We start from the raw sequence: 26,527 nt of genomic DNA, 5'->3' as shown, positions 1-26,527 counted from the left end.
GATAACGCAGGCATATGCTGTCACACCTCAGCGAACAACTGGTGCATGTAGAGATGTTGGATAAGAGTGTTGCAGCCTCAGAGATTCCTGATTAGCACCTGCCGTCAGAGTGTGTAAGGAGCCATGGTAGGATATGCTACTTCTCTGGTGCAAAGCACATGGTGGGTCCGGTCATTCTCAGGTGAATTCCCTCTGACCTCACAAGTTTTTGCAGAGCCACATGTGAATTCAGGTAGGAGGCCTCAGTGCCTGGGGAAATATGTTGTTCTTTTTATGCTATGTACCGTGGGAAGAGAAACCTCAAACACTGCAGTTATTAGCAGTCATGTGGGGTTGGCAGGGCACAGTTTTCATACACCCTAGCTTGTAATGTGTGATTGGCCCCATAAGTAATTCCAATGAGCTGTGGAGGCAGGTATCCCACAGCATGGGCCGAGGGCCAGGGAACAAGGGCAAGGTCTCCAGTCACATGGTTGGGCCCCAGGCCAAGACCGCAGCACCGGCAGCATCGTGGCCCACAGGACCCAGTCCACATCCCCGGGTCAGCAATCACACCTGTACCAGTGTCAGGCGAGAAGGCGAACATCCCCCAGGGAGATGAAGTGCGTTAATGGCCTCGGAGCCCAGTTGCAGCACACGTGAGGCCAGTACAGCGGGGTCCTACCGTATCCTTGGGTGGCTGTCTCACACCGCACGCAACGGCTAACTCCGAGGCCGCACACCTACTTCCCATTAAGGTAACAGCCCAGGGTCCACAAGGAATGTTAGGCGCTGCACCACCACAGTGATGCTGAACGGTCCCAGCAGCGGCAGTCAGCCGCAGCAGTGTCGCTCTATCTCAGAGATGTCCCTGGTTTTCCCACAGTCACAGAGATGGCTCCACCGAGTGGTATTTGAGTCGAGGGTGCAATGGGGTATGCCTTGTAAGCAGTGGTCGAAATGGGTCAGTGCTTTAAATGGAAAAAATAAAGTGCAGGTACTCATCAGATTGAGCTAGGGGGCATGGCAAGGAGGTAGGGGTAGAGGCGGGACTAAGGGCGGGGCTAATGAAAAACATTTAAAGTGCACAAAAAAAATTGGGGTGCAAATGATGACAAACTCCTTCAATCTGTAATGTATTGTTGGTGCCCTTGCATGTATTAAGTTTGTACTAGTTGACAGACTGTTGAAAGGTGACCCCATCGTACTGTTTGAATTTCTGTAATAAATCTGTTTATATGGAACTTAATTATTGATTGGGCCTTTACTGGATCCATTTTGTTTTTCATGTGTGTGGAGGTGCCTTTCACTTGGGGACACATTGCCTCATGAAACTGAGATTTAACATTGTTTCTAAATCATCAAATCTGTAGCCAAGTTATTGAGGTACATTTTGGGGTGTTCTCATTTGGGAGTTTCCCATGCCCACACATTACCGAAGGTACTTGGGTAGGATGGTTGGCAAAAGGAAGTTGGATTGTTAAAGGAGTTGAAGGTACCTATGTTGGGAGTGGATGGTACAGGGCAGAGATTGGAGTTGCCTGCATGGGTGCAAAATATCTGACAGGAGTGACAGAAAACCTGAAAATGGAGTATACCTTTAGATGAAGGACAAGAGAGTGAAGGGCAGAATGTGTTGAATAAATACTAAGGGAAAGGGAAGAGAGTATTAAGAGATGGACATGATAAAGAGCACAAGAGAAAGGAAGAGTAGAGAGTACCACTGATTTCCTCAGATCTATGTACCCTGATACTCTTCTGTAAGCTTGTGCCCTGCCTCTATTCCCCCTAGGTAACCTACCCATATGCCCATTAGTGCCGCTTTCTCATTCCTTTCTTTGTACCTGAACCTGCAGCAGTCTCTGATCTGTACCCTCCGGTGGTCTTGGATCTGTTCCATCTGTACCATCCAGTGCCACTGTCCATGTGTTCTCTTGTACCCTCTGAAATCTCTCATCTGAACCCTCACTGCACTGCACCTCTACCCTCTGGTAAATCCCCCTATGTACCATCAGTAGGGATATGGATTTTACATGCAAAAACATTTGTCAATGTCCTTAAGCTTCAAAGCTGGTGTGAAGGGAGCAATGGGGCAAAAAAGAAAGAAAACAGTTGGTAGTAGGAGCAGACAGTGTAGCATTAGGCTTGTGAGCTGTGTCCCTGAACCAAACAAAGGGCAGTTACAAATCAGGATTGCAGTAGTGATGCCGCAAACTCAAACATCCAATAGGAACAGGAAGGCAAAATGATGGATCAAAGGCCGGCATACAGAGTATGACTGACGTGTGAGAAGAGAGCAGCCCCCAGCACAACTCCACTACAACAAGCAATCAATTACAAGCAAAAAGACTACATCCTAAAGTGCAAGTCTGACTCGCTTCGGGTGGATGGAAGCAGTCAGCTGTCATGATCCTGGGAAAAGCTCACAACAGAGCAATAATATCTCACACTTTCATTCACTTTCAGATAGTGTGCCACTCTGCAAAACCTAGTCCAAAATTCTGAGTGGCTAGTTAAGGGATGTAGCCACTGTTTCTGATATGGGAGGCACCCCACATGTGTTTGATGCTCAAAGCTTCCCATAGGCCGGCTCCTTCTCCTCAAGTCCAAGGCTTGGCTTCCTCCCTTGGGTGCTGTGGGTCTCATGGTGCGCCCACTGTTTGACTCACTGTTATTCCCATGAATACCAGATACAGTCAGCTGTTGTGTCATATGTGTTGTGTTGTGTTGTGCTGACGACCAGTTTGGTGCTACCACAGTGCATTGGAACCCTACAGATTTCTAAGCTGCTGTTGTGGAAATTTCAACAATTGCTCCTTCTACAACCACTATGCCACCACCAGCACTACATTTGGGAGGGGCAGACATTTGGCACTTCTCAATTGCATCTCTGTACTGCTCAAAACCTCACACTCCTGGATGCCTCCAAAGCATTGTAGCAGGAAAGACATGCCTGTGATTCCCTGGCTGAGATGATCCTTCCTTCTTGTGGGTTCTCTACCCGCTCCCTCCTTCCAGTGTAGGGAAATGTGTCCTGGCATGTAGTGGTGTTAGTGGTTCTTGGGCTCCCTGCCTGGCCTGAGAGGTCCAGCCCTCTGGCCACATCTGAAATGACAGCTACATTCTTGGGACAAAACCACTTTGCCAATTCACACATTTTAAGGCGTGGAAATCCGATTTTTATATTATGCATTTGTCACAACACAGTAGTGGCACCCTGTGGGTGCAGAACTCCCAATTTGGAGTAACCCCAATGAAGGTGAAACCACGCCTAAAATAGATGGTTTTACTTTAATTAGTGAAAAACTGCAGTTATTGTCCCTGGAAAGATATTTGAATTTGCATCAATTTGATTTATAAGGATGTGTAGGGCTGGCTGTATGTGCCCCTCCTTCAAAGCAGAAAGTCTTTGACATGCAGAAAAAAGACGAATTTCCCTATTTGTGATTATTATAGGATGTCAGTAACATTCACCATTTGGGGGGGTTAGGGGGGCTGGCAAGTCATTTACCTGCCAGGCCAAGAAAAAAAACACTTCAGGTAGACAGTCCCACTTCCTTAGTGTCAAGAGCCCTTATGGTGAAAGTTCACTCTATAAATTCCCCTGATAACATAAGGAGTCAGTACCCTGGAGGACCAGTGATGGAGAACAGCAAGAAGGAAAAAACTGAAGGAAAACAATCTTAATCTCCACATCCACGATCTGGAACAACATATAAAAAAAATTGGTTCAGCCCTCATGCAAATCAGAAAGGAAGTGCAAATGCATTTCTAAAAGGATCACTATCTCCCTACTTAAGAGAAATGTAATTGTCATAGGACGCATATCGAAACATAACCCAAGGATCTTGCACACACTTCAGCATTTAGTTTTCCACAGAACAGATACACAGCTTCTTTCTGGACTGCATGGAAGCAGGCGGGCAACTAGAGCCAAATTCCGCGGGGGGGCAGAAAAATATTTCCGGGGGGGGGGCTAATTCTTCCAACTATTGACAGAGTGGCGGTAAGAAGGGGTGAACACACAACAAAAGCTGGTCTTTTAAAGACTTGTTAAGTACTCGGGTGCCGCTGCAAATAAAGGCTCGCCAGCCCGCGAAGCTGTCTCTGCCTGGGCTGACACACACGACGGGGGGAGCTGAAGCCCCGTGAGCCCAATGGGTGTTGCACGCCAGCATGGAAGTATCCACAGTGAGAGTACACACAATTTGTGAGTAGAACTTTTCAATAAAAACACTTCATCCTGCAAAGGATGCGAGGAGGCCAACAGCCTGCTCTCCTCATCGCCCTGCCCGGGGTGCAGCGTCCCGTATCAAGTAGAAGCCTGGAAGGTAGGGCACCGTGGGGAAGCACTGCATCCGCCCTACAGAGCACACAGACACGTTGTTTATTTAGGCATCAGAAGATTGGGGCTGCGCACAGGGCCCTCACCTATGGAGTGGTAGAAAGTTCCCTGTTGCTGAATCCTCAATCGCACTGGCACTGGCGCTGATAAGAATTCTGCTACTTGCTTGCAGGTGGAATTTTATGGCCGTTTTTCTTTCTGCTGTGCGGGCAAAGAAGAAAGGGAAAGCCTGAGCACATTGTGCTTTTTAAAGGGCTTCCCTTTCTTCCCGCCACACAGCTACCTGGAGGGTGACGTCACACGTTGCTCTCTCAACAACTGGTGATAGTTATCATTAATGCCAGTTAGCGGCAGTATTTTTAATACCGCTTAACACTGAAAATTATCACCATGTTAATGGCCTATTACCAAGTCGTCGCTACATGGCAATATTTCCAGAGAACAGCAGCGAAAACTGCCGCTAACATTAGCGCGATGGCGATAGGGAAACCAGCTTTAGCGTGCAAAACCAGCAATAGGCCCTTTAGCGACAAAAAAAACTAAAAATTAGGCAGCCTTCTTGTATCTAATGCAATAAATAGCCTATCAGTCAACCTTCAATAGGAAATAGGCATAAAACAAAACAACACGCAGAATGGAGGTGCCAGGGACAAGTGCAGCACACAACATCCCCTGCAATCCAGCCAACATAATTTTTTTTTTTTTTTTTTTGGTGCAAGACATTTATTATGCAGAAAGAAAGATAAGAGGTACACTGCGTCACGCCAACAACCCGGAGGCAGGCCACTATGAAGTTCACATCTCATGACAAACAGTAAAGCAGTCGGGGGGATCCAACCCAACGGGCTGTGGGGCCCCCAATAACAGCATACAAAATAGGAAAGTCATGTATATGAGCAATGTAACATTAGCATGTTTAATGGTCTTACATTTTATCAGCGCAGTAGACGAAAGGTGAATCTGAAGGTTTCAAGGCTGCCACGAAGCCAGCAACAGGACACCTGTTGAAGCGGCAGATCGAAAGGATGCGTCTACCAGCACTGTTTTCACCCAACTCGTCTCAACAGACAAACGAAAAGCAAGAACAACAAACAACGGTGCAGTTGAGAAATACCAATCACGCAATACCCACTCATACATGGGACTGTGCGCTCATGCGCTGGGCAGCTGTCAACGAATGTCTATCAGCGGTGGGGGTTGTGGCGGTGCATGCGCCAGGTCTCCATCGCGGAGATAAGGGGGGGGGAGGGGAAGGAGGGGGGGAAGCTGAGGCAGGTTGATCCACAGGGTCATGTGGCCTCTGGGGAGGCGGGGGTGGTCAGGGAGTGCTGCATGTAGGAAGCAAACAGGACAGTAGGATCGGGACGTGTCTCAGTCCCAAGTTAAGACTACACCAGCACGGAACACCAGGGCAGCTATCACACGCCCATATTACAAAGCTCTCACCCCATATCATCCGACACACCCACATCAGGTGAACCATCAGAAGCGTCTGAGCCCGCACGCTCCCTAGTCCATTGTAGGAAGGGTTCCCATATATCATTAGGTCTGGAAGCAGTGGGCATCGTTTCCCAATAATTAGTCAGTTGTGTGTGTCCATATGTCACATCCCTAACCCAGTCTGTGTACGATGGAAGAACTCTCCGGCCCCAGTGTAGCGATATTTGTCGTTTGGCATAAAGGAGGAGTAGTGCATGTAGTTTTCTATCGCACGGTTCTGTGTCCTTGACGTATCCCAATAGACCCAGGAGTGGTGATGGTGCATCAGTCCTGTGTAGAATTTGGTTAATGGCAGTGAATACGTCCGACCAGTATTCATCTAGCTTAGGACAGCTCCATGCCACATGAATGAAGGACGCATCTGCTCCCCCACACTTCCAGCAAGCTGCATCCTCGCGGACGCCCATGCGGTGCAGCAGAACCGGCGTGCGATAGTATCAGTGCAAAAATTTGAAGTGGATGAGCCTCAAACGATAATTCGGAGACAGTGCCGTGAGCTGCTTACAGCAGTATTCCCACATGTCATCTGTCAGACGGTCAACCAGGTCTGCATCCCAAGCCTGCCTGGCCGTGGATACCGTTATCGGGGCCTGCTCCTGCATGCAATTGTACAGTCTTGACACTAGTTTTTTTGGGGGAGGGTCTCGAAAGTAGATTCTGAAGGGCATCCAGTGTCGGCGGCTCCTCAGGGAATTGGGGCCACAATTTCTTATAGGATTCCCTAAGGGAGTGGTACAGCAGCGCGTCCGCGAAAGATTCTGGCTGGTCGTCCGCACCTGCGTTTAATTCCCCAAAAGTGCCATCGGGATAGATATCGGCAAATGTAGTCAGCCTCCGTCCGCGGATTGTGAGGGTGTCACCTCTGGCACTCAAGCAAGGCAACATCGGGTTCCCCCGTAAGGGGACAGCTGGCGCATAAAGCAAGGAGAGTCCCGCTCTGGTTTGCAATTCACGCCAAGAGCAGCGAATCATCTCCACAGTGTCCACATCTTTCAAGGGGCGTTTGACTTTACCATAGAGCGCCACGCGCAGCGGCAACGGGGCAACAACGGCTAGCTCCACCGCCACATGTGGTTGGTAAGGAGTGGGGAAGGCCCAAAAATGTAGAAACTGCGCCTGCGCGCATAGGGAGTATAGCTTGAAGTCGGGAGCTCCGAGGCCACCCTGCCTCAGCGGGAGTGTGAGCAGGTTCCAGGACACCCTCGCCTGTTTCCCCGCCCAAACTAGATTTAATAGCAGAGAGCGGACACGCGTGTGGAAGTGTGCCGTCATGGGCAGCGGAACATTCACGAACAAGTATAGGAATTTAGGTAGAATCACCATTTTCACCAGTGCTATTCGCGCCACCAGGGACAGGGGTAGTTTGTTCCAGACCGCGATTTTTCTCTCAAGCCAGTCCACCGCTCTGCCAAAGTTAAGAGACCACAGCTCTTGTATATCCCGACTGATCCAGATTCCCAGATATTTAACCGCGTCAGTTTCCCAACGCAAGGGGTAGTCCGGTGACGGCTGACTCGTCTCATCAGTAAGGGGGAATGCGACAGATTTAGTCCAATTTATGGACACTCCAGCAAGGCCCTCAAACCGCACGAATTCACGGAGCAGCGGGTTCATGTTATCTCTGGGGTTGACGATATACAAGGTGACATCGTCTGCGTATAACGAAATCAATAAACTCCGGGAGCTGAACCCAATTCCCCTCGCAGTGTCGTGTTGCCGTATCCTGGCCGCAAGCGGCTCCATTGCAATAGCAAACAGGAGAGGAGATAGTGGGCACCCCTGTCTGGTTCCTCTAGAGATCGCAAAGGGTTTGGAAACGAGGCCATTCACACTCACTCTAGCCCTAGGCGCGCTATACAGTAATTTGATTAGGGTTATGAAATTACGACTAAATCCCATCCGTTCCAAGATCCTGAACAAATAAGGCCACTCCAAGGAGTCAAACGCCTTTGTAGCGTCAAGGAACACCACTGCCGCTTGAACAGAGGGGTGTAAGTAATGTAGAACCGAGAAGATGGTTCTGAGGTTATGGGATGTGGCCCGACCAGGGATAAACCCGGATTGGTCAGGGAGTGTGATGATCGGCAACATTGGCTGTAGTTTGTCTGCAATGATTTTGGCATAAATTTTAGCGTCCACATTAATCAGGGAGAGGGGCCTATAGGAGTCTAGGAACAGTTCGTCTTTGTCAGGTTTCAATAGTGTAATGATTAAGGCTTCATGCATGGAGTCTGGGAGGGAGTTCAATTCAAGGGCCTCAACGAACACCGAATGCAGTTTCGGCGCCAGTTCTTCTGCGTATGATTTGTAAAAGGTCGTTGTCAGGCCGTCAGGGCCAGGGGCCTTGTTGGCCGGCATGCTTTTGATTACCTGAATGATATCCTGAACGGTTACAGGGAGGTCCATATACTGTCTGTGGTGATCATTAAACCAGACTAGGGCGATGGAATCCAGAAAGCCCTCCAAAGAAGCTGGGACCACGGGTTGTCTGGAGGTGTATAGGGACGTATAAAAGTCAGTGAAGGCGTGCAGTACCGCATCTTGGCCAATAACCAGGGACCCTTCCTTGTCGTGGATGGCGTGTATATAATGCGATTGTGTACGAGGAGCTATCAATCTAGCTAGGGTTCTGCTGGGCCTGTCCCCTTCCCCATATCTGCGAGTCTCGGCCTGTTTCCCTAGAAATCTCACCTCACGTTCCGCCTCTTCATTAAAGGCAAGTAGCTCGGTTTTGAAAGTGCCAGCAATTTCCAAGGACTGATCCCGGCTAAAGGCCGCACCCAGTTCTCTCAGCTCCCGTTCTAATTGGGCTAGTGTTCTGCGGATGGTTCGTAGCACTCCTGCCTGCCGCGCCATGCACTGGCCCCTGATCACCGCCTTAAAGGCGTCCCATTCAATGGCCTCTGATGAAAAGGACCCTGCATTTTCCGCAAAATACTTAATGATATCGTCCCTGATCTCCTCAACAAATACTGGGTCCGTGAGAGCGTGCGGGGGCAGACGCCACGTGAACTCCCTATGAATCGCATCAGGCAGGCACAACTCCAACATACACGGGGCATGATCCGATAGTGATCTAGCCTGGATGTCGACTTCTTTCACCCACGTTGCCACCTCAGGCGACACCAGCCAGAAATCCAACCGGGACAAAGCAGACTGATGACATGTGAAACAAGTTCCCACTTTCTCCCCAGGATGCCGAACTCTCCACACGTCAGAAAGCAACCCTTCCCCCATCATATCAAGGACAGCCTGACGCGCTCTAGCATGTGTTGGTCTACCCACACCTCTCCGATCCATGACATCATTCAGCACAACATTAAAATCTCCTCCAATGATAATCGATTGGCAATCAAGCAATGCAATTCGCGCCCATAGAGTCCTAAAGAAGTCTGGATTATCTACATTTGGACCGTAAATGGCAGCCAGCACAATCGGTCTCCCCTGCAAGGAACCATGTAAGATAACATATCTCCCATCTTTGTCCTGCACACATGCGTGTTCCCGCCAGTCCAGCCCTCTGCGTACAAGTATAGCCACCCCTCTCGCATAATTAGAATATATGGCAGAATATACAGTTGACCATCTGGAATTCCTCAGTCTAGGCGAAGGGATAGTATTAATGTGAGTTTCTTGCAGAAAACAAATGTCCACATTATGTCTGGCCAGCATACTATGCATCAATCCGGCTTTCTTGTAGTCCCCAAGGCCTCTAATGTTCCAGGTCCACAGTTTAACCCCCCCCATTTCGGATGTACAATAGAAGCAACAATTTCCCCAACTGCACCCGCCCCCCAGTTTCGCCAGACCCAGCACACAGCACACACATTACCTCTGTGCCCAAAAAGGAAAATAGAAGATAGTTCTCAGTGCACCAGTTTAGAACTACAAACAACAACTTTTCAAATTCCCCCCGCCTCCCACCTCCCTCACCAACCCCCCAATCAGGTTGTGACATACCCCGTAGAAAAACCCGCATAGCGTGATATATAACCAACTTCAGAAACAGTGGGATACACCCCATGGGGGCGTGGTGCACCCAGCCTACACCCCCGTGTTAGCGGGGTGGCTACATTCAAAAATAAGGCTTCGTGGCCCCAACGGTACCCCCGTCTCAGGGTCGACTAACCCCACCTCAGCCACCTCCACATAAGTTCCAGGGCACGGGCAATCACAAATGGACATCCGGGAACACAGCAGTGTCTTACCCCACTCGTTTCCAGTTCAAGTGTAACAGCAGTAGGTGCGGGGGGGCCTCCGAGCACCGGTTCAAGACGTGGAGGAAGCAGGCATTTAGTGTTACAGAGCTGACAGCGGCAGCTCACCTAGTCGTTATCGCTGAGTTGCTCAGCAGTATCTTCCAGTCTGGGTGATTTCCTTCTGGCCCCCGGGCCATTGATGTGTTTTGCAAACTTGAGTGCGGACTCGCATCCGTGAAGAAGTGCGTCTCGTTGTCGTGTAGCACCTTCAGTTTCGCCGGATATAACAGGGAATATTGCACACCAGCTTGCAGCAATATTTTCTTAGCCGGCAGAAATTCCTTGCGGGCCGCTTGCACCAGGGGGGTGAAATCCGGGTAAAAGGAGATGTTGTTTCCCTTCTGCGTTATTTTGCCTTTTCCCTCGCCAGTTTCAGGATGAGATCTCTGTCCTGGTAATTGAGCAGTTTAGCGAGTATGGGACGCGGTGGCGCACCCAGCGGTGGTTTTTTCCCAAGTGATCTATGTGCCCTCTCGACCGTAAAGACTGGCGACAGGGCCGGGTCAAAGAGCTCGTGTAGCAGGTCAGTCACAAACACCTCCATCTTGCCAGTGTTTGCCGTCTCTGGAATACCCGTAATGCGAACATTAGACCTACGGGAACGCGCTTCCAAATCATCCGATTTAGCACGTAGGTTGTCTAGCTCTTTCTCCAGGTTCATGATATGTTGCTTGGCCTGCTGTTGGAATTCGCAGCATTCAGTTTGTCAGTTTTCTAAACAATCCAGTCTAGTCTCATGAGCGCCCACCTTGGCCTTCACTGACTCCAGCTGTTCAGACATGGCGTCTAGCTTGGTATCAATACTTTTCAGGCTGGATCTTACCTCCATCATAAGTGCCCCAAAGTCGATGTCCGCCGGTGCTCTCTGTGACGATGGCTCTCCCCCGTCCATTTCAGTTGTAGGGTGTTTTGGCAGTCTCTTATTATCAAAGCTTATTTTGGGCTGCCTGGCCTCATTTTTCCCCATGGTGGTGGCGGTTCCTGGGCTGCAAGTGACTCGTTCAAGCAGCCTCTGCAAATAGTCTGTGTGCGTACTAGCTTATGTGGCGTCTGAAGCAGTGTGTGCAGATAACAGAGGGTGCAGATCCACCGACCAGCCTCCCAGGTCACAGGTACACAGCTCTACCAGGCCCACGCCTCCAGCAGTACGCCGCCTCGAGTGATCGCGGGCTACAAAATGGCGGCAGCGTTAATCCCGGTATCTCGACTGCACAGCGCCGAGTTCGGCCCAGGACATCACCAAGGTAAGGGGCAGAGGCTTCAATGGTAGGCCCTCGGCCTTCACGGTCCCCTCGGGCCTCGTAAGCGCAACCAGCGGTCCAGCCCCGGTGCAGAAGGTCGGAGTCACCACCCCGGTGGATCAGTGCGTGCGTGAGTTAATACGGCAGCTTTGCACCCCTCTACGCGAGTTTCTCGCCTCACCTCGCTGGACGTAGGTGGTCGCTGCACAAGGCCAGGTTCAGCTCCCATTCGAGTTGCAGCAGTGCCGGTCAGCATGCGCCAGCCTTTAGAAAATGGCCGGCCCGTCTCCAGAGTCGCTGCAGGCTCTGCCTCCACGGAGGGGGACCTTCCACCTCTCACGGCCTCCAGTTCGGCCGTGTCCAGGTTCCTCCCCAGATCAGCAGGGGCCCACTTGTGTGCGCCGATGCAGCGGCACCGCAGCTGCCAGGGTCCCGCGTCCGTAACCTCAGGATCTCCAAAGGCCTCTAAAGCCGCGCCCCACAGTAGCCTGCAACGCCCAGGCCCTAGCTCCGCAGCCACGGGTCGCCAACGGCGCGCAGGTCGGCAAGTTCGCAGATGGTGTTTGCTCCGCCGTCCGGCGGAGTTCCGCCCCCCAGACTCCGGCAGCAGGATCCACTGGGTGTCCGACGTCGAGCCCCAGGTATGACGGGGGTCCGCAAGGACCCGAAGAAGGATTATGGCAGGATTAAGGAACGTAGCCTGCGGAGCTCACACACAGAGCGGCCATTTCGCTGCTCGGCTAGCCACGCCCCCTCCAGCCAACATAATTAATTATAAATTTCTTTATTCAGCTTTTCACAAAGGAAAACCATAAAAGGAAAATTTTAAAAAAATACAGTTTACATGTTTACATAAAATTACAAGTTACAATGATTTGTTCCAAAGAAATTCATACGGAAACAATTTTATAACATTTTAAAAGGAAATATACAATTGTTACGATTAGTCAGATTAAAACTGATTCCAAGTTAGATTTTATAGGTTTCTCCTGTGTTTCCCAATACATTTCAGAAAGTTGAGGACGATATAACAGACAGATTCAGATTCTAACATTTGGAGGCGAAGCATTGCCGGACGGCATTGTCTAAGTCCCCACCGCCTCAATGTTGGTAATATCCAGATTCTCCTATGTGGGTGATGGAATTTACAAAACATGATAACATGTATGTTAGACTGATTAGATTCTCCATCAAAAGGACATGTTATTTTTAGCGACAGCGCTCATGTGGAGATCTTCCCAGAGTTTCTGTTTCAGTTCCTGGATTCTTAATTTGCGTACCCTACCATATTGGCACCTTAGGAATTTGATCTGCCCTGCATCTCTGGGTTTATCATGTAGGGAGAGTTTTAGTTTAGTAAGGGCAGCAGTACAACTATGATTGAACCACCCTTTCTTGATAAGAGTCCTGGACGTCGATTTTACAGTCAGTAGTCCCTTAATTTTCTCTAATATTTGTCCGAAGTTGTTTAGGTCTTCTTCGTGATTTACCGATAAGTCTAGACATTTAATAATATTGGGATATGCCGCATCGACCAATTTTTTTGTAACTTCATTTGGATTAATTTTTCCCCATTTCAATGTGTAGCCATTGTGTTTGCCCAGATCTAACTTGTTCTGGGCGAGAGTTTTTGCTATTACTGTGTTTTGGGGCTTGTAATCAGTTAAATAGATATCCAACCTCAGGGCGAGATGGTCACTCAGTGAATTGGCAATAACCCTAAAGGCTCCAGCTGTATGTGACAGGCCTGGTGACACGAAGATGTAATCAACTGTCGTTTGATATCCCCTGCCCACATAGGTCGAATGGAGGGCATTTTGGTCTGAGTTTGGACTGTTTGCTATTACTAGGTCCAAGTCAGAAAGCAGATTGTTCAGGGCATTTCCCACCTTAGTGTGGACAAAGTGCACTAGTGGGGCATCAAATTCGTCCACAATTCCACAGCAGGCTGATTTTGCCTGCGGGCATGGATGAAGGTTAAAATCCCCTCCCCATAAAAGATGAGTTGTCCCTTGTCCATCCTTCACCCGACAAAGTTGAGTTAAACTCTCTTGGACATTACATATAAGGGTCAAAAATTGATCATCCTCTAGATAATTATAAGAGTTCACCAGAAAGATCGAGTCCCTGTTCGCAAAGGAAAGAGAAAGAATTTGAAAATTTGGGTCAGAATGAACGTTGTGCACTTTTAAAAGTTTTAAGGTGTTTGCAATATACGTTATCAGCCCTCCTTTAGGTCTACCTATTGAGCTACGAACAGCTGGAGTAAAGTATGTTTTATAGCCCAAGAGATGAAGCTCTGTTGTGCACCATGTCTCTTGGAGGCAAATTATTTTAGATGACTTCAAGAAATGAAGGGCCGTCCCATCCTCTATCTTTGGACGTAGACCCGCCACGTTCCGGAAAAAAATGGGTATAGGCAGGGTGTCAGATTTTATTACTACGGGTTCTATAGTTGCCGAAGGTGTTCTTGTTTTTGGAGACGACTGTGGTAAGTTAGAGTTATCAGATTCCGTTTCCATTGATGGTCAGTCGACCATTTCAAGGCCGCTAAATCTATTACTCAGCGGGATACTATGCCACGGGTCCCAGCGGGGCGGTTCTCTATGGGTCGTCCTCAACGTGTGTGGACCCCATTCTTCCCATCCTTCTCCCTGGTGCCGCGAACCCACTAAATGCCAGGAAATATCGTAATCACGATATCGAGTGCCTCCAAATTGTCTTGTATTAATGGGGTCAAACTGACAGGGGTGGTGGAACCCAAGGAAACTCATGACTCTGGTAGAGACCGTGGGGTTGTCTGGAGGGATAGAAAAAAGAAAGAGGTTTAATACATATCCCTCCATTTGCACTCGGATGCTCCCAAGAGCAGATGTAGTCTACTACTCGGGGATCTTCAAAAGTGATCACAATGCAGTCTCCTTGAATAGTTTTTCTACCTTTTCCAACCCATGGGGTCCTGCGTACTGTCAGAATCCTTCCATGCCAAGTTGGAGGCATGGGACGGTTAGTATGTAGCCAATGCTGGGCCTTATTTTTCAGGGACCATATAGGTTCAGCATTGTGGTCCGCTATCTCGGGCACACCAGTCATTACCACTACGTAAGAGGATGCGTCCGGTGGCAAGTCCACTGGAAGTCTAACTTCGGCGGGTCCTCTAGGGACGTCTCTGTTGGGAACTGGGACCGAGGGATTTAGAGCTGGAGTTTGAATTGCCAGGGTTTTGGAAGTTACTTTCTTTGATGCCACTGTCTTCAAAACAGGTGTTGTTGTTGACTTGGCATTTCCCAGTGGCAAAGTCGTGACTACATTTGAAGGTGGATTCGCTGTGCTCTTTCCTTTCGATGAAATAGGAGATACAGCTAGGGATGCATTTTTTAGGGTGATTTCGGGTTTCTGGAGGGTATTCCCAAGCTTAGTGGAGGGTTGTTTATTATGGTTAATTCCCCCGGTTTTTTGTGCCCCTAACGGTTGTTTATACTGTGGGAGATTAACCAATTTAGATAGTTGAGTCTCCATCTGCGCTAGCTTTGCTTCCACTGGTTGGAGAAAGAGTTTTAGAAGCTCAGCGATCTTATTTATCAGCTGGGAATTATTACTATCCATTGATGTCTTACTACAGGATATAAGAATAGGGATTCCAAGCTAATAGGGGTGGGAATGTCGTGTTCAGGATGATGGACCATCACAGGAACTACTAACTGTTCTGTGCTAGGGGGTGGATTCTGTGGAATGGTGCAGATGTTGTCGGTCTCGTTGGGTGTAGGATTTTTCGAGTGGGTCTTTTTTTTCCTTATTGCACCCTCCCTCCTTCCCCTTACTTTCGCTCTTTCATCTGATGTCATTTGTGAGAGGGTTTGAGGTAGTAGTTCAGGTGTCCTTTCAAGATCTGAGCTTAAGTGTGAATCTGAGAGCTGAGAAGCCGACAGGTCCACCTTGTTAGGTAAACTACGTCTACCCTCACAAGGGACCCAATGACCCTCGTTGTTGTTATCAGGTACGGGGGTTCTAGCGTCGGCCAAATTACCCATAGAGGATCTTTTGGCAGACGCTAGATCCAGGGAAACTCTTTTCTCCATCAAAGAGATACTTTGATCTATAAAAGTGTTAGCCTTGGTGATGAAATCATCCATGGGACCTAGCAGCTTACCCGCGCTACCAGAGATTTATTTCCTCTAGTTAGCATCCTGTTTCCTAGAAAATGACAATGTACTAGAATATCAATAAACAAAGAAAAGTTAGAGGGGTGGCCCAGTCCAGTCTCTCCGGTCCTCGAACGGCCTCAAACGGCCAGCCCTTTGCCCGGGCGTCGCCCCGGGCTACGTCCCGCGCACGTCCCGCGCAGCGGAAGGCGGAACCAGTTAAATAGGAGAGGGAGGTGGGGGTGGAGCACTCAGGGAGAGCGGGCCAGGTTTGCAGGCTCAGGTAGCAGGGACTCCTGGGAAATGGAGTCCCTCAGTTCACCGCTCGCAGCCCTGCAAGTGCTTTCAAAGCCCCACGGCGGTCCCTGCAATTTTCTGTTGGTCCGGGCAGGGTCAGGGAGCGAAGCGGGACCCGCGCAGCGGGTCCGGCAAGGAGTTAATGTCCAGGAAGCCGCAGAGATTGGGTCAGGCAGTGACCCAGCAAACACAAGAAAAGCGTCCCAAGAAATCATCTGGCGCTTGTTGATTTATGCCGCAGGTGGGGGCGGAGCACTCAGGGAGAGCGGGCCAGGTGTGAAGGCTCAGGTTGCAGGGACTCCTGGGAAATGGAGTCCCTCAGTACACCGCTCGCAGCCCTGCAAGTGCTTTCAAAGCCCCACGGCGGTCCCTGCAATTTTCTGTTGGTCCGGGCAGGGAGCGAAGCGGGACCAGCGCAGCATGTCCGGCAAGGAGTTAATGTCCAGGAAGCAGCAGAGATTCGGTCAGGCAGTGACCCAGCAAACACAAGAAAAGTGTCACAAAACAACACGCAGAATGGAGGTGCCAGGGACAAGTGCAGCACACAACAAACCCTGCAATCCAGCCAACATCCAGGATGACCAGGATGAGAGGCCTGTTGCCTCGCCGGACCTGCGTCTGGAGCCTGCATCCCTCGGCGGACCTGCGTCTGGAGCCTGCATTCCTCGCCGGGTCTGCGTCTGGAGCCTGGATGCCTAGCTGGACCTACGTCTGGAGCCTGGATGCCTAGTCGGACCTGCGCATGGAGCCTGGATGCCTAGCCGACCTGCGTCTGGAGCCAGGATGCCTCGTCAGACTTGCGTCTGGAGCCTGGAGTGGGATGTGGAGGAGCTGTGGAGTAGATGAGCCATGGTGGTAGACATTGAGGCATGACGATCGCCTGTACATGGTGGTGAAGTCTGGCAGGTTGCATAGAGACACGTTGCTGACCTGTGTGAGAAGACTGCCTTGTGCCCCGTTGGAGCTTTAATGGGAGAGGCGCTCCTGCGCACGAACGTAGTGAGGGCTGCATCGCATACTATGATCCACCACTGCACTGAGGTGCACAGAGGGGATTACAAATGGTGGGTGTGGTCTCCCTGCATCACTGGCTGGATGATGTTGGGTGGCCGTACGCTGTGAAGGGTGAGGCCCCTGTGCTACGCCGAACTTCTGTGGTGTGAGCTCTGCAACTACATGCCTAAGGGGGCCCTGCTGCATCAACTGCATCAGAAGGTCCACCAGCGGACAAGGCGGCAACTGCTGTACCCAGCCTAGTGAAATCACAACGGGCTGAGGCTCCAGCTGGGTGAGTCACAGATTTGGGAAGAGTGCAGTGGATTGTACCACGGTTTCAATGTCCATCAATCAATCACTAAATCAGGGGTTTATAGAACGCACAACTCACCCGTGAGGGTCTCAAGGCACTGAGGGGTGGGTGGGTGCAGCTCCAGATCATTCGAAGAGCCAGGTCTTGAGGCTCTTCCTGAAGGTGTGCAGGGTGGGGGAGTGTCTGATGTTGACTGGGAGCGCGTTCCAGGTCTTGGATGCGAGGTAGGAGAAGGTCCTTCTGCCTGCTGTTTCTGCGGATGCTCTGGTGGCCACAGGACATGTCACCCCCTCTTGCTGCTGTGAAGTCAGCCAAGAACCTAGGAGTAAAAATCGCCGACACCATGTTCATGCATTCACAAATCCAAGCAGTTACAGTTACCTGTTCCGGGATATTGAAAATGCTTAGACAATTTTTATCCCTTTTATCTGAAACCCACCGAAAAATTGTGGTCCTGGTATTAGTTCTATCTCAACTTGACTTTGATAATAGTCTCTATTTGGGTATTCCCGAATACCTGCTGACTCGTCTGCAGGTTGTGCAGAATTCTGCAGCCAGAGCCATTCTTATGCTTGGGCATCATAGAACAAGTATGTCCAGCTTCTTAGGTTTTCTGCACTGGCTTCCTATTTGGAAAAGGATCATTTTTAAATCTATAGTCCTGGCCTTTAAGGCATTGCACGGAGCAGGGGCCCCCTATCTAAGGAAAAGAGTCAATTTTTACTACCCCAGACGAACACCGAGATCCGCTTCTCTGCTTCTAGCTTGCGTCCCTAGGTTTGTCCGTGCCCGCATTGGTGGCCGGTCATTCCAATATCTAGCAGCTAAGATCTGGAATGGTCTCCCGCTGGAATTGAGACAGACGCAGGACCTCCTTCAGTTTAGGAAGTTGTTAAAGACTTTCCTGTTCACACAAACCTAGGGATGCAAGCTAAGAGCAGAGATGCGGATCTCAGTGTTCACACAATAGTTGATTTTTTGTTGTACCTCGGCTTTTCCCCAGCCTCACCCTTTCTTACCTTCAGCGCCGGGACTCTCTTCTGAGTAGCCGCGCGCTTTACAAGTCCATAATAACATAACATAACATGTGATCTCTGCCAGGGCCAGGTCGGCGGAGCGGAGTTTCCTTTTGGGTACGTGGAAGGAGCCTCTTTCGTTGAGGCATTTGGGTCCGATGTTGTGGATGGATTTGTAAGCGTGGGTGAGTAGCTTGAATGTTACTCTCTTGTTGATGGGGAGCCAGTGTAGGTATTGTAGGTGCTGGGACATATGCTTGTGTTGTGTGACAAGCCTGGCATTGGTGTCCCGGATGATTTGGAGCTTATGTAGCTGGGTTTTGTTGACAGCTCGAATCCAGTTTCCTGCGTAGAGGGCATTACCGAAGCCGGTCTGCTGGTTTAGAGTGTGCGGTGACGGTCCTTCAGCATTCAGGGGGGGATCCACTTGAAGGTCTTGCAGAAGTTGCAGAGTTGGCGTGGGTCGAGGCGGAAGGGTGGTCGTGGAGTAGGGTGATGCTAAGGTGTTCCTCTGTGATATTGCTCCAGTCCCTCTGAGGTGGGCGCAGGGCAGGTTTGAGTGCAGTGGTGGTGTTGAAGTGTTGAAGGTGAAGTGTTCGCAGTGGTGGTCTGTCCAGAGGAGCTGCATGGTGTGGCTGAAATGGATGCTTGTCCCTCCTGCGAAGATGTGTTTGAGGGTGTGTCCGGCTCTGTGGGTAGTGGTGGTGAAGAGCTGCTTTAGTACGATGTTGGAGAGTTTGCCAAGGAATGTGGTGTTTGTTGTCAATCTTTGCCAGTTGTTGTTTCCTGCGGGGGTTGAGTGCGTGGAGGGTAGTGTGTAGAAGAGTAGGATCTGCTTCTTCTAGTTACCCCCACTTTTTGCTGATGTTTCACTCTTTTTCAACTTTAGTCTGGCTGGGGCCATGCTATCCAGGACCCCAGCCTAGCTGCTTCCTCTCTGAAATGATTCCATGTACTTTAGGTACACTCCAGTTTGGTTGCTGATGTACCCTTTTTAGTCCCTAGTATATGGTACTCTAGGTACCCAGGGCATAGATACCCCAGAGGCCTACCAAGGGCTGAAGCATGTATTATGCCACCCCTGGACAGTCTTCCAAAATGACACCACAGGTCTGCTACAGCAGCCTGTGTAAGGTGGTGGAAGAGCCCCTCTGCAGCCTTCAGGATCTATTATCCGGGGTTGTTCTGTGATGCAGCCAGACCATATACTCATAAGTGCAATATAACCTCGCTGTAAATGCTAACTTTGGAATGGCTGCAAGGAAACATGTTGTGTTTGGTGTCAAACACTTTGGAATCTACCCTCTGCCTGTCCTGGCGGCGGGGGAATGAGTCCACCCTCCTAGAGTGAGAAACATGACCACACCGGTACACCCTTTATCAGCTTAACAGAACCCTGGCATCGAAAAATGGATGCTGCAGCCACAGACATAAGTCTGGCCTCCTGCTGCTGGACGAAACTCTGGCAAGGGAGGCCTGGACAATATGTTTCCTGCCACAGGGAGGTGTCAACACCTCCCAGACAGGCTTTAGTGTATTGGGGCTGGGTCTGCAAGGGGGGCACATTTGGTGTCCCTCTGCATAGCCCAGTTCAAACCGGTTGCAGGGGCTACCAGCCCCTGCTCTGGCGTGAAACCGGACAAAGGAAATGGGTGTAGCCACCCCTCTTTCCAAACCCTCCCATAGGTGGGTGTCCAGAGTTTGTCCTACCCCATTCCTAGGGTATAAAGTAGGAACCCCTGACTTCAGGACTTTAGATTTACCTGGACAAAACTCTGATATGGAATTCTGGAACTTCTACAATCTGCACAACACTGGATGACTGAAGAATCTCCCTTGCAGTAAAGGAGTTATTCCCCTGCGTGGCACCAAAGACGCATCTGAACGGTTTGCATCTCCGAAGCTCCAGCCAGACTCTGAAGAATTTGCAACACAGGAGGTAGGTTCCCAGACTTCCCAGAGGCCGACCCGAGTCCCCAGCAAAGCTGAGTCCTCCTGGGTACCGTGGAATCGGAAGCCCTGGACATCGTGCACATTTCCAAGTGCATATGCTTCTTGGCAATCCTTGAGGCTGTGCTTTGGGTTACTTCTAGCCCAGACCCTGAGCAGCATTTCCACAGAAGATTGTTGGCCTACACTACACGAGAGTTCTGTGAGCCGACCCTTTGTGTTTTCTATCGAGGTACCTTTGCGCTCCCTGGTCCATCGACTGGTGGGTCCCTGAGAAGGCAACTTTAACTTTCCTTGAGCTTCCCTGTTTGCTCCAGACTTGCCTTGACTCTCCATTGCTTAGCGAGTCCCCTGGACCTTGCTGGTCATCTCCAAAGCATCTTTTCTCCTTCTGCATGGGTTGCTGTTGCCAAGGCTTGTTGTGCTCAGTCTGAGCACGATGCCACAGCACTCGACATCCTTAGTCAGACAGCTCAATGCAGCTACTGGTCATCGTCAACGCCACCTGGTCCTCGTGGCTGCAGAGTCAAGCTTCACCTCTTCGCACCTGAATCACCCGACATTGGCAATTGACCCAGACTCTGTCCCCTCTGCTTTCAGGTTCCTCACATCTTCGATCCAGGCTTGGACACATGGACACTTTCCTTCTCCACCGCAGCAGCACTTTGCAACAGGTCACCATTGAAAACGAGAACGATTTCCCACACCATTTGACACCCGGCTTCCCTGGGTGAGGTAACTAGAGTACTCAGGTGCTCCCGTGGGTGTTGGCCCTAGAACCTCTTAAGTCTAAAAGGGTTTGCTCAAAGTCCTCTCCTAAGTGTCCTTAAACTTTAAAATTCCAACTGCGACTTTCCCCATAGAAGCTAACGGCGCTCGCGGCTGTGTTCTCACACTGCACTCGTCCCCATGGGTCACCTGTGTCACTACTTTGGGTGGTTCCTTGGGGTCCCAGCGATTCTTCAGGCTCTAGGCCTTGTGTCTAGTCAAGTCGTGGTTCTTATACCACTTTCTTAATATATGGTTTGGACTCCACGTGGGGCCCATTGTATATTGTGCTATTTATTGAAGTTCTATTGTGTTTAAACTGTGTACGTTGCTCTGTAATCTCATAAAGGGATTACTAGAGAGTGTTTAATAATAAATACATATATTTTATATATATATACTTTGTGTCGCTCTCCTTTTATTTTGACATTAAAGAGGTTATGATCTGGTAAACCAAGCTGCTTTACATTCCTTCAAGACTTAGCCTGGAAACTGCTCTCCATAGCTACCACTAGGATAGCTTTCAATAAAGGTTGTCTTAGCCTATCATCAATAAGGGTTGTTTGGAATGGTGAAAGGTGCCCACTATAACTAGTGGACAGCATATGCCAGGCCAACTTCTCAAATAGTGGATTTGTAACAGTGGAAGGTCGTAGATCCAGGGTTCCTGGTGCAGGCTGCGGTCTGAGGTCCGGTCCAGGCAAGGAGAAGGTGGGTCGTGTAGCGCAGAAGGGCCGGTGGGAAGAGTTACTCAGGCCTATCAAAGGTAGATGATGCACCCCCTGAGGTGGCTCATCCGCTATGGCCGAAGAGGGTTGTCCCATTGCCTTCAAGCAGCACAGAAGGCGGACAATCATCACATGATGATGACTGATTGATGTAATCATGCTATGTATGCTTATGGTAGGACTGCTCCAAGCACGGAGCAGGACCTGGGCAGATTGGCATGCCCACTCAAGTGGGCAATGACTGTTTGCTCGGCCCACTCAGGCTGCCTAAAGCAGTCATGCGCACTTCCCTGTTCGCAATGCAGGCTTTATTACAGCCTGCATGTAGAACATGCCCACCCCTCCAACCCCTGGCTGTATGCCTTGTCCCGTTGACATTTACCAATCCCAACGCTGCATCGCAGGGTTGTGATTGACTCAGGGGAGGGAGCCTGGCTGCCGACTTCCTGTTCCTGGAAGCAGACGCAGGAGATCTGGAGCTACTAAGTCACAGGGCCCGGATTCGAGGTAAGACTCCCTCATTCATATATTTATAACACCCTCTCACACACACATACCCGCGGCGACGCACCATCCAGTATTCTTTATGGCGTATACCACCTCACAGCTGTCTAGCCCGCCCAGCATTTCTCAATGCTGCCTGCTGTGCGCCTATGCACAGCAGGTGTACCACTCGTGTGCAAAAGGCACATACATAGTTACTACGCATGGAATGACATTGCATTCCATACCAATGCATACTAATACTAGGCACATGGCTACAGTAGGGTAGGTGTTGCATGACGGAGACCTAAATATCAAAATTCCCACTTCAGTGAGTGCAACCCTATTCTGACCGTTGCACCCCAAACCCAAGAGTGTACCCTGGGATTCCTTTTTGAGCCCCCAAAACAAACCCTAAAATCAAATTCGACCCAAAACACACCCCAATTTTCATATTTTCCTCATAAAACACCCCAATTTTCATATTTTTCCCTACATTACACCCCAAGTATCATATTTTACCCCACAACATACTCCAATATTCATATTTTACCCTATAACACACCCCAATTTTCATATTTTACATCCGAAACCCATACCCACCCGTAAACATAAAATTACCCCATTACTGGCCTTACCATGCGATCTCATCAAATGCAATGTAAATGCACCCGCATTGTGGGAGTTGCATTGTTCACGAAGTACTGCCTGCACTGTTATGGTTGTTTCCCGTGCCAAAGCCAACCTATTGGCCACGCCATTTGGGTCCGTCTGCCCCTGAACCGCACTCAGCACCAAAGAGCATTCTTATTGGACACTCCACCGCTACGGCGCCAGCACCCTCCTCACCATCTACCCTGGACACCCCATGCCTGCCAGGGCCAACCTCTGCTCCGGACCGGACATGGCCATAACCATCACTGACGATTGCAGTATCACCCGCAAGAAGCACCCTGACCGTCAAGGAGGAGGCATTGCCATCACATACAGAAGCACACTCTGACTGACCACGCACTCTAATGACCCAAGGGTGACCATGGACCACCTCAACTCCTAGATCCTGAACACGTCCAAGCACATCCTCTGCGGCCCCTTCATGTGCAGGCCCCACGGGCCATGGCCCCCCATTCTCCAATACCATTGTAGGCCTCATTGCACCCCTGGGTGTCCCATCCACCGATGATATTCTACTTGGTATTCCACCTGGACTACCCCAGTGACACTCCTGGGGAAGGTCCCCTACATCAGACACAAGCAGCAAGTGACTGCATCAAGCCACATGACAGGACACACGGTCGAACACGTCACCTCCGTCAGCGGGTACTTCTACTGCAGCCATGACACCGGACTCTCCTGGACCGACCATCATTCGTCACATTACATCTTAACCTTGCCACCTGATGCCGCTGCCATCATCGCACCCCCTTGCATCTGATTCAAGGCCACTGAAAGACGTATCGGCAACTCCCTCTGCACCCCTCCGACAATGCTTCCAGACGATGGCACCCCAGGCCGCAACCACCACCAATGGATCTCCAACAGCGTCCACATTCGGGCACCCCTCTTGAACGGCACTGCTTCAGTACCTTCCGCCTGCCTGTACTCAGACTCCTATCACGACTCCCCAGACCTCTGTACCCTCTCAGACACTTGCAATTACCCAAGCTCCTGCTAGCATGAGGTAATATCATCCAGGGTGTTCAGACTCCTATCACAGCTCTGCAGACCTCTGCACTCCCTCTGACACTTGCAATTACCCAAGATCCAGACAGCATGAGGTAAAATCATCCAGAGTATTCAGACTCCTATCACAGCTCTCCAGACCTCTGCACCCCTCAGACACTTGCAATCACCCAAGCTCCTGACAGCATGAGGTAATATCATCCAGAGTATTCAGACTCCTATCACAGCTCTGCAGACCTCTGCACTCCCTCTGACACTTGCAATTACCCAAGATCCAGACAGCATGAGGTAATATCATCCAGAGTATTCAGACTCCTATCACAGCTCTGCAGACCTCTGCACCCCCTCAGACATTTGCAATCACCCAAGCTCCCGACAGCACGAGGTAATATCATCCAGAGTATTCAGACTCCTATCACAGCTCTGCAGACCTCTGCACTCCCTCTGACACTTGCAATTACCCAAGATCCAGACAGCATGAGGTAATATCATTCAGAGTATTCAGACTCCTATCACAGCTCTGCAGACCTCTGCACCCCTCAGACACTTGCAATCACCCAAGCTCCTGACAGCATGAGGAAATATCATTCAGAGTATTCAGACTCCTAACACAGCTCTGCACCCCTCTGCACCCCTCAGACACTTGCAAACACCCAAGCTCCCGACAGCATGAGGTAATATCATTCAGAGTATTCAGACTCCTATCACAGCCCTGCAGACCTCTGCACCCCTCAGACACTTCCAATCAAACAAGCTCCCGCCAGCATGAGGTAATATCATCTAGAGTATTCAGACTCCTATCACAGCTCTGCAGACTTCTGCACCCCTCAGACACTTGCAATCACCCAAGCTCCTGACAGCACGCAGGTGATATCAGCTCCCGACAGTATGAGGCAATATCATCCAGAGTATTAAGACTCCTATCACAGCTCTGCAGACCTCTGCACCCCCTCAGACACTTGCAATCACCCAAGCTCCTGACAGCATGAGGTAATATTATCCAGAGTATTCAGAGTCCTATCACAGCACTACAGACTTCTCTATCCCCTCAGACACTTGCAATCACCCAAACTCCCGGCAGCATGAGATAATTTCATCCAGAGTATTCAGATTCCTATCACAGCTCTGCAGACCTCTGCACCCCTCAGACTTTTGCAATCACCCAAGCTCCCGACAGTATGAGGTAATATCATCCAGAGTATTCAGACTCCTTTTCACAGCTCTGCAGACCTCTGCACCCCGTCAGACACTTGCAATCACCCAAGCTCCTGACAGCATGAGGTAATATCATCCAGAGTATTCAGACTCCTATCACAGCTCTGTAGACCTCTGCACCCCTCAGACACTTGCAATCAGCCAAGCTCCCGACAGCATGAGGTAATATCATCCAGAGTATTCAGACTCCTATCACAGCTCTGCAGACCTCTGCACCCCCTCAGACACTTGCAATCACCCAAGCTCTTGACAGCATGAGGTAATATCATCCAGAGTATTCAGAGTCCTATCACAGCTAACCCTGGGCGGAGTTGGCAGAGTGGGGCTTCGCGGAGCTACGCGAAGTGGGCGAGAAACTACGCCCACCTCCGCACTCCGCGTAGCCCCACTCCGCAAACACCACCCGGCCGCCAGCCCCGCCACCCGCCTCCCGCCTCCCTCCCTAAATACTTTAAATGAAAGGAATAAATTAATTTAAAACGCACTTACCTTGCCGGCCGCTTCCCGCCGCGTCCCCGGGGCTCGCTATCTTCCGTCTTCTTTCGTAATGCGCATGCGCGGGCGGCCGCGCATGCGCATTTCTCACGAGAAAATGCGCATGCGCGGCCGCCCGCGCATGCGCATTACGAAAGAAGACGAAGACGGAAGATAGCGAGCCCCGGGGACGCGGCGGGCAGCGGCCGGCAAGGTAAGTGCGTTTTAAATTAATTTATTCCTTTACTTTAAAGTATTTAGGGAGGGCGGGAGGGAGGCGGGTGGCGGCCAGCTACGCTCCGTTTGCGGAGTGTGCGTAGTGCCGCCTGGCTCCGCCGGCTCCGCAAAATGCGGAGTAGGCGGCACTACGCACATTCCGCAAACGGAGCGTAGCTGGCCGCCCACCCCTAATCACAGCACTACAGACTTCTCTACCCCCTCAGACACTTGCAATCACCCAAGCTCCCGGCAGCATGAGGTAATATCATTCAGAGTATTCAGACTTCTATCACAGCTCTGCAGACCTCTGCACCCCTCAGACTTTTGCAATCACCCAAGCTCCCGACAGTATGAGGTAATATCATCCAGAGTATTCAGACTCCTATCACAGCTCTGCAGACCTCTGCACCCCTCAGACTTTTGCAATCACCCAAGCTCCCGACAGTATGAGGTAATATCATCCAGAGTATTCAGACTCCTATCACAGCTCTGCAGACCTCTGCACCCCTCAGACTTTTGCAATCACCCAAGCTCCCGACAGTATGAGGTAATATCATCCAGAGTATTAAGACTCCTATCACAGCTCTGAAGACCTATGCACCCCCTCAGACACTTGCAATCACCCAAGCTCCTGAGAGCATGAGGTAATATCATCCAGAGTATTCAGACTCCTATCACAGCTCTCCAGAACTCTGTACCCCCTCAGACATTTGCAATCACCCAAGCTCCTGACAACATGAGGTAATATCATCCAGAGTATTCAGACTTCTATCACAGCTCTGCACCCCTCTGCACCCCTCAGACACTTGCAAACACCCAAGCTCCCGACAGCATGAGGTAATATCATCCAGAGTTTTCAGAGTCCTATCACAGCGCTACAGACCTCTGCACCCCCTCAGACACTTGCAATCACCCAAGC

Source organism: Lissotriton vulgaris, chromosome 8 (genome assembly GCF_964263255.1).
Source record: "Lissotriton vulgaris chromosome 8, aLisVul1.2, whole genome shotgun sequence".
Lineage (NCBI taxonomy): Eukaryota > Metazoa > Chordata > Amphibia > Caudata > Salamandridae > Lissotriton > Lissotriton vulgaris.
Note: the sequence above shows the minus strand (reverse complement) of the source record.